The sequence below is a fragment of the Magnolia sinica genome, unplaced genomic scaffold, assembly GCF_029962835.1.
Source record: "Magnolia sinica isolate HGM2019 unplaced genomic scaffold, MsV1 ctg147, whole genome shotgun sequence".
NCBI classification, from domain to species: Eukaryota; Viridiplantae; Streptophyta; class Magnoliopsida; order Magnoliales; family Magnoliaceae; genus Magnolia; species Magnolia sinica.
In genome coordinates, this window is record NW_026682769.1 from 3,335 (window position 1) to 8,685 (window position 5,351).

At 39.7% G+C, this 5,351-nt stretch overlaps 1 long non-coding RNA gene across 1 annotated transcript; it reads left to right on the plus strand.

Annotated features, from left to right (window-relative positions):
- Positions 1–2,919: 2,919 nt before the first annotated feature.
- Positions 2,920–5,122, plus strand: LOC131236059 (uncharacterized). Its single transcript, XR_009166518.1, has 2 exons — positions 2,920–3,025; positions 3,173–5,122. It is a non-coding gene; the product is annotated as an uncharacterized LOC131236059 (long non-coding RNA).
- The last annotated feature ends 229 nt before the right edge of the window (positions 5,123–5,351 follow it).

Here is a 5,351-nt window from a genome sequence, read left to right on the forward strand (position 1 = left end):
AGTGCGACTTGTCAGACATATTGGGTCATATGGGATTTCCCCGTTCTCTCCCCCGATGGAGATATCCTCTCTTTCGCCCAAGAAAGATTGATTGAACCATCAATAATTCGGAGCGTGAAGTGCAATTAGATCAATTTATTGGGGGATCCATATTATCAATTAGAAGAATTTATGGTTGGCTTGGACCAATAAAATGAAGTATTCAAGCTCCGTTCAGAAAATACCAAATTGGTAATCTATGTATGATTACCACTCGTATCATAAATGATTCCTTTATACCATATGAGTGATCTCATACTGCCAATCAATGGAGTAATATGATGAATACATCATATATTGGGCGGAAGACATGAAACGAATTGAAAAAAAAAAGAAGTCGTAGCAAAAAGAAGTGGTACTGAGATTATTTGTCCTATATGTGCAAATAGAATTCGGGCAGATCTTTACCCGGAGTAGAGCATAAACCTAAAAGAATTGAAGAGGCCCATTCAGGAACAAGAAAATTACATCGTGATTTGGATCTCGATGAAACAATACATCAATGAGAGGTTAGTTCGATAAGTTCAGTGAATTCTAGGGAAGCAAGTCAAGTCAAAACTCATGTTTCTTGAAAAATGGAAGAAAAAGCCCCTTCGTTAGGAAAAACCCTGCTACGAAAAGAGAAAAGGGCTGGAATCGACACATTGATTCTTTTTTTGTTTCGCAATTTTTATTTTTTGAACCGTATGCATCCAAAGGTGCGTGTACGGTTCCTAAAGGATACAATTTTGTCCTAATCAACCGACTTTATCGAGAAAGATTACTTTTTTTAGGCCAAGAGGTTGATAGCGAGATCTCGAATCAACTTGTTGGTCTCATGGTATATCTCAGCATAGAGGATGATACCAGGGATCTTTATTTGTTTATAAACTCTCCCGGCGGATGGGTAATACCAGGAATATCTATTTATGATACTATGCAATTTGTGCCACCAGATGTGCATACAATATGCATGGGATTAGCCGCTTCAATGGGATCTTTCATCCTGGTCGGAGGAGAAATTACCAAACGTCTAGCATTCCCTCACGCTTGGCGCCAATGAGTTTTTTATTTGAGAGAAAAAGAAGACTATGCCTTCGCCATATGGAATATAAATAATAAGTAATAATAGCATGGCACTTCGAGTTCGATATGAGCAAACCATTCTCGTTTTTTCATAACATGAGATTATGTATCGAGATAGTAGTATGAAACAAAGGTTATTTCCGATTTGATCTTATGTATCGGGGTTCCATTTCAGCGTCACAAACCTTTTTGCTTCCACACCAGAAGTCTCTTTCCGATATTTATGTTATGAAAGAGTATGAAAAAAAAAGATTCTTTTTTCCTTATTTGATCGGATCAAAAAGAAACTTTGGGATTGCTGAATCTCACACTCACCATTAAAAACTTCTTAAGGGTCATAAAAGTTTTGGATTAAGCTGATATTTTCATTTTCTCTTCATCCAGCTATGCGTGACTTAATCAATAGGTTGGATGACAAATAAACATTACAGTGAGCCTTAGGAAGTTTTTAATGGCGAGCATTCAATCGCCACTATTTTCTTGTGGTGTGATCCACTCAAGATTTGGATCTCCCTCATTTTCGGGCTAGTAATCTATAATGAACTGAAAAACTAGATGGACGGCTTCGATAAAACACATATATATCATGGGGGGCCAACAGAGCACTCTTAATAGCCATCTCGCTACATACGCAGTCAGTACGCAATCCGCTCCTAGATTCTAAACGCAATCCGGATTGTGTATTGAGGACGCAGTTTGGCTAGTGATGTTGCCAAGAGCTAGGTGACTAGTGGTCGGTGCTATGTGGGCTCCGCCATGATCTATGTGTTTTATCCACACCATCTATCTATTTTTACACATCATTTTAATAATTAATCCCATAAATGAGGCAGATCAAAATCTTAGGTGGACCACACCATGGGAAAACAATAGTGATTAAATGTCTACCATTAAAAACCTTTTATGGCCCACTGTAATGTTTATTTGACATCTAACCTGTAGATCAGGTCATACGGACCTGGATGAAGGCCAAAAACAAATATCAGCTTGATCCAAAACCTTTGTAGCCCTAAGAAGTTTTTAATGGTGAGAGCTCAATCAACACTGTGTGGCCCACTTGAGGTTTTGATCTACCTCAGTTTTGGGTTCATACCATAAATTTATCTGGAAAAATGGATGGACGGCATGAATGAGACACATACACCATGTTGGGGTTCACAAAGCACCGACCACTAGCCCTTGGCTAGTGGCAAGGGGAGTAGCCAATCTGTTTCCATTTACAGTGGGTTTCCTATGGAAGCCTATAATAGGGTGTAGGCGTCTTGGGATGCTATCTGGGGCCCATCGTGATGTTTGTGAGAAATCCGCCTCGTTCATCTATTTTGAGAGATCATCTTAGGACATACAACCAAAAATGGGGCAGATTTAAAACTTGAGTGGGCTATACAAGATGGAAAACTGGGGAAAGAATTTCCTACCATTGAAACCTTCTCAGGCTCCACCCTGATGTTTATATGCCATCTAAACCATTTATAAGGTCATTACTAATGGGATGAAGTAAAATCACAAAAACAAAAAATAAGAAAAGAAAATCCTAATAATTAGCTTTTGTAGCTGAATGAATGTTTCAACGGTAGTCACTGAATCTCCATTGTTTCCTCTCGTGCAGCACACTAGAGTTTTACATCCACTCCAGTTTTGGTCTAATGCACTAAAATGATCTCGCAAAACGGATGGACGGGGTGGATTTCTCACAAACATCATGGTGGGCCCCACCTAGCATCCCAACGCAGTAACTTCATGCGAAAGGCTTCCGTAGGAAACCCGCATAAGGAGGCGTGCGAGTGGGAGAGCGTATATCTCTCCGTGAGGTGTGCGTGACCGAAACTCACTCTCAAATTCACACATCATCTAGACCATACGTCAGATCCTTCGGCTGACATCAAGGTTTGCACGTAATGACGTCCGAACCGGTGCGCAAGTGAGCATTCCTCTCTCTCTCTCTCTCTCTCTCTCTCTCTCTCTCTCTCTCTCTATATATATATATATATATATATAATTCAAGATAATTTTACATGTGTATATAATGTGGAAAACATCTCATGGACTGAGTAGATATTATTATTAGGTGGTAGACAAGCTAGCATGCTCTGGTGACCAAAGATACATTGGCAAGTGATTCGACCTCTAGATATGGCATAGATCTGGAAAGAATATCAATAATAGGAAACAAGATGTGAAAAGATGGGGTAATCAGTTTTGGGATTTGGGAGAGTTCTTGGTTGAGTTGGACTAGGTGGCACAGAAGTGGAACCTTCCATGGTGTATCGGGGGTGCTTTCATGTAATTAGCTTTTCTTTTGAAAAGATGGAAAGAAGTAGGATTATGAGAATTGCGAAGGAATTCTCCGGATGGGTCCATAGGCATGCACTTGTTGATCTTTACTTTAGGTGCACCATGCATTCTTTACTTTGACAAACAACTAGGCTGATCCAGATTTTATCTAGAACTGATTGATTACTCATATTGAGTGGATGAGAATCTATTTTTCTAGAGGCATTGCAACCTTATGGCCTACTTCGATCATTGCCCGGTTATTCCATCTGCTAAGTTGGACCAGTGGGGTCTCATTCATTTTGAGCCAATGTGGTGGAGGAAGAAGAATTTGTGGATTAATTGGAAGATTGTTGGGTCACTTTCCAAATAGAAGGGAGAGTTGGATGGAGGCTTGCCCTAAAGCTCAAATTGCTCAAAGAAAAGAATGAAGAATCAAATAAGTTCCATTTTGAGAGGCTGGAGGATTGATGCACCAAGACCATTTGCCAATCCCATGGTAACTTCCACACATCTTTGGTGAAAAGCTTCCACCTCTCACATTCTCTCAATTGAAGGTTTCATGGGAGAGGGTGAAGGAGCTTCTAAGGATCTACTTGAACCCAGTGGTGATTGAGGGTGATTTTGCTAATGTTGTTGGTTGGGGAAAATCTGTGCCATACCTGTGGAGACTGGGAAAAGGATCTTCGAAGGATACACCTTGATCCATAGCTCAAGTGGTAGACTGAGTGAAAGATAATACCTCATTTCAACACTGAGGTCTTGGTATTGATCCCTAGTGGGGGTGGCTAACAGTGAAGTGTGAACTGACAGTGGGGTGTCCTAACAAAAAAAAGAAAAGAAAAGAGGATCTTCTAAGGATCCTCTGGGGCTGATGGTGATTGAGGTTGATTTTGCTGATGTTATCAGTTGGGTCAGTTCTTTGTGGCCATACATTAGATTGGGTTGATGAGATCAGGGAGTCGTGTTGTGGTTGCTGTATCCATTTATTTCGTATTCATTGGGAAGTGGTTTTCAGACTGTCCCCTGTCTAGTCTTCTCCCTTAATTGTTTCTTACCCATAAAAAAAGAATGTTTCATATATAGGGAAGCAAATGCTCAGCTGACTAAGCTTGAGAGTACTGAGATGATTGATGCTCATTCTTTTATTATTTTGAAGAATTTGCACTTGTTGGCGATCAACAAAATATTCTAGCAGAAACTTTATTGTATCAGTGTGCTTATTCGTATTCAATTGGTATTGGGTACCTTTACCTGAGCTTCTGGGTAATGTGAATTCTTTCCATCTCTTTTTCTTGATTCAGGCCCATGGATATCAGTCTACACCAGGCAGGAAAACAGTGTCCCTACCAAAGAAGTTTCACTGCTCTAATTTTTAAAGCCGGACTGCGCAAATAAAACTGTAGGAAGCCTATTCTAGTTCGACAAGAACGTACTGCCATCAATTGAGCCTTGGTTAGTGCTTTCTGATTTTCAATACTGGCTTCGTCATATATGGTTGAGTTCCTGCTGCTGTTCTGATCATCAATTGACTCTTTTTTGTATCAATATTTTCTAGGTATTAGACTTCTGAGTGAAAAACTTAGGCAAAAGCATGCTTGCTATTAAAGCAAAAATAGAAAAATAGAAAAAAAAGAAGAAGAAAAAAAGGCCTGTAGTCTTGTTTTAATGACATCATTAATGTATGCTCCTCGTGCCATTTTTTCATCTGATTAATATAAAACAAATGGAAAAAATTTTGGCATATTGGCTGCAATTACATCATAACCTTTGGTGGAAATGAAGTCCTTGTTCAATTCTGGCTGTTGAAGAGGGTCCTCTAGCCATGAGCTACATCCTTTGATCATTTTGGCCACTTGATACTTTAGGTTGTATCCACCTGCATTTTGATGCTTCATCATTTGTGCCAAAGAATGCTAATGCACATGCCACCGAATGTGCTAGCATGGCCAACACATGCAATATCTCAAGCC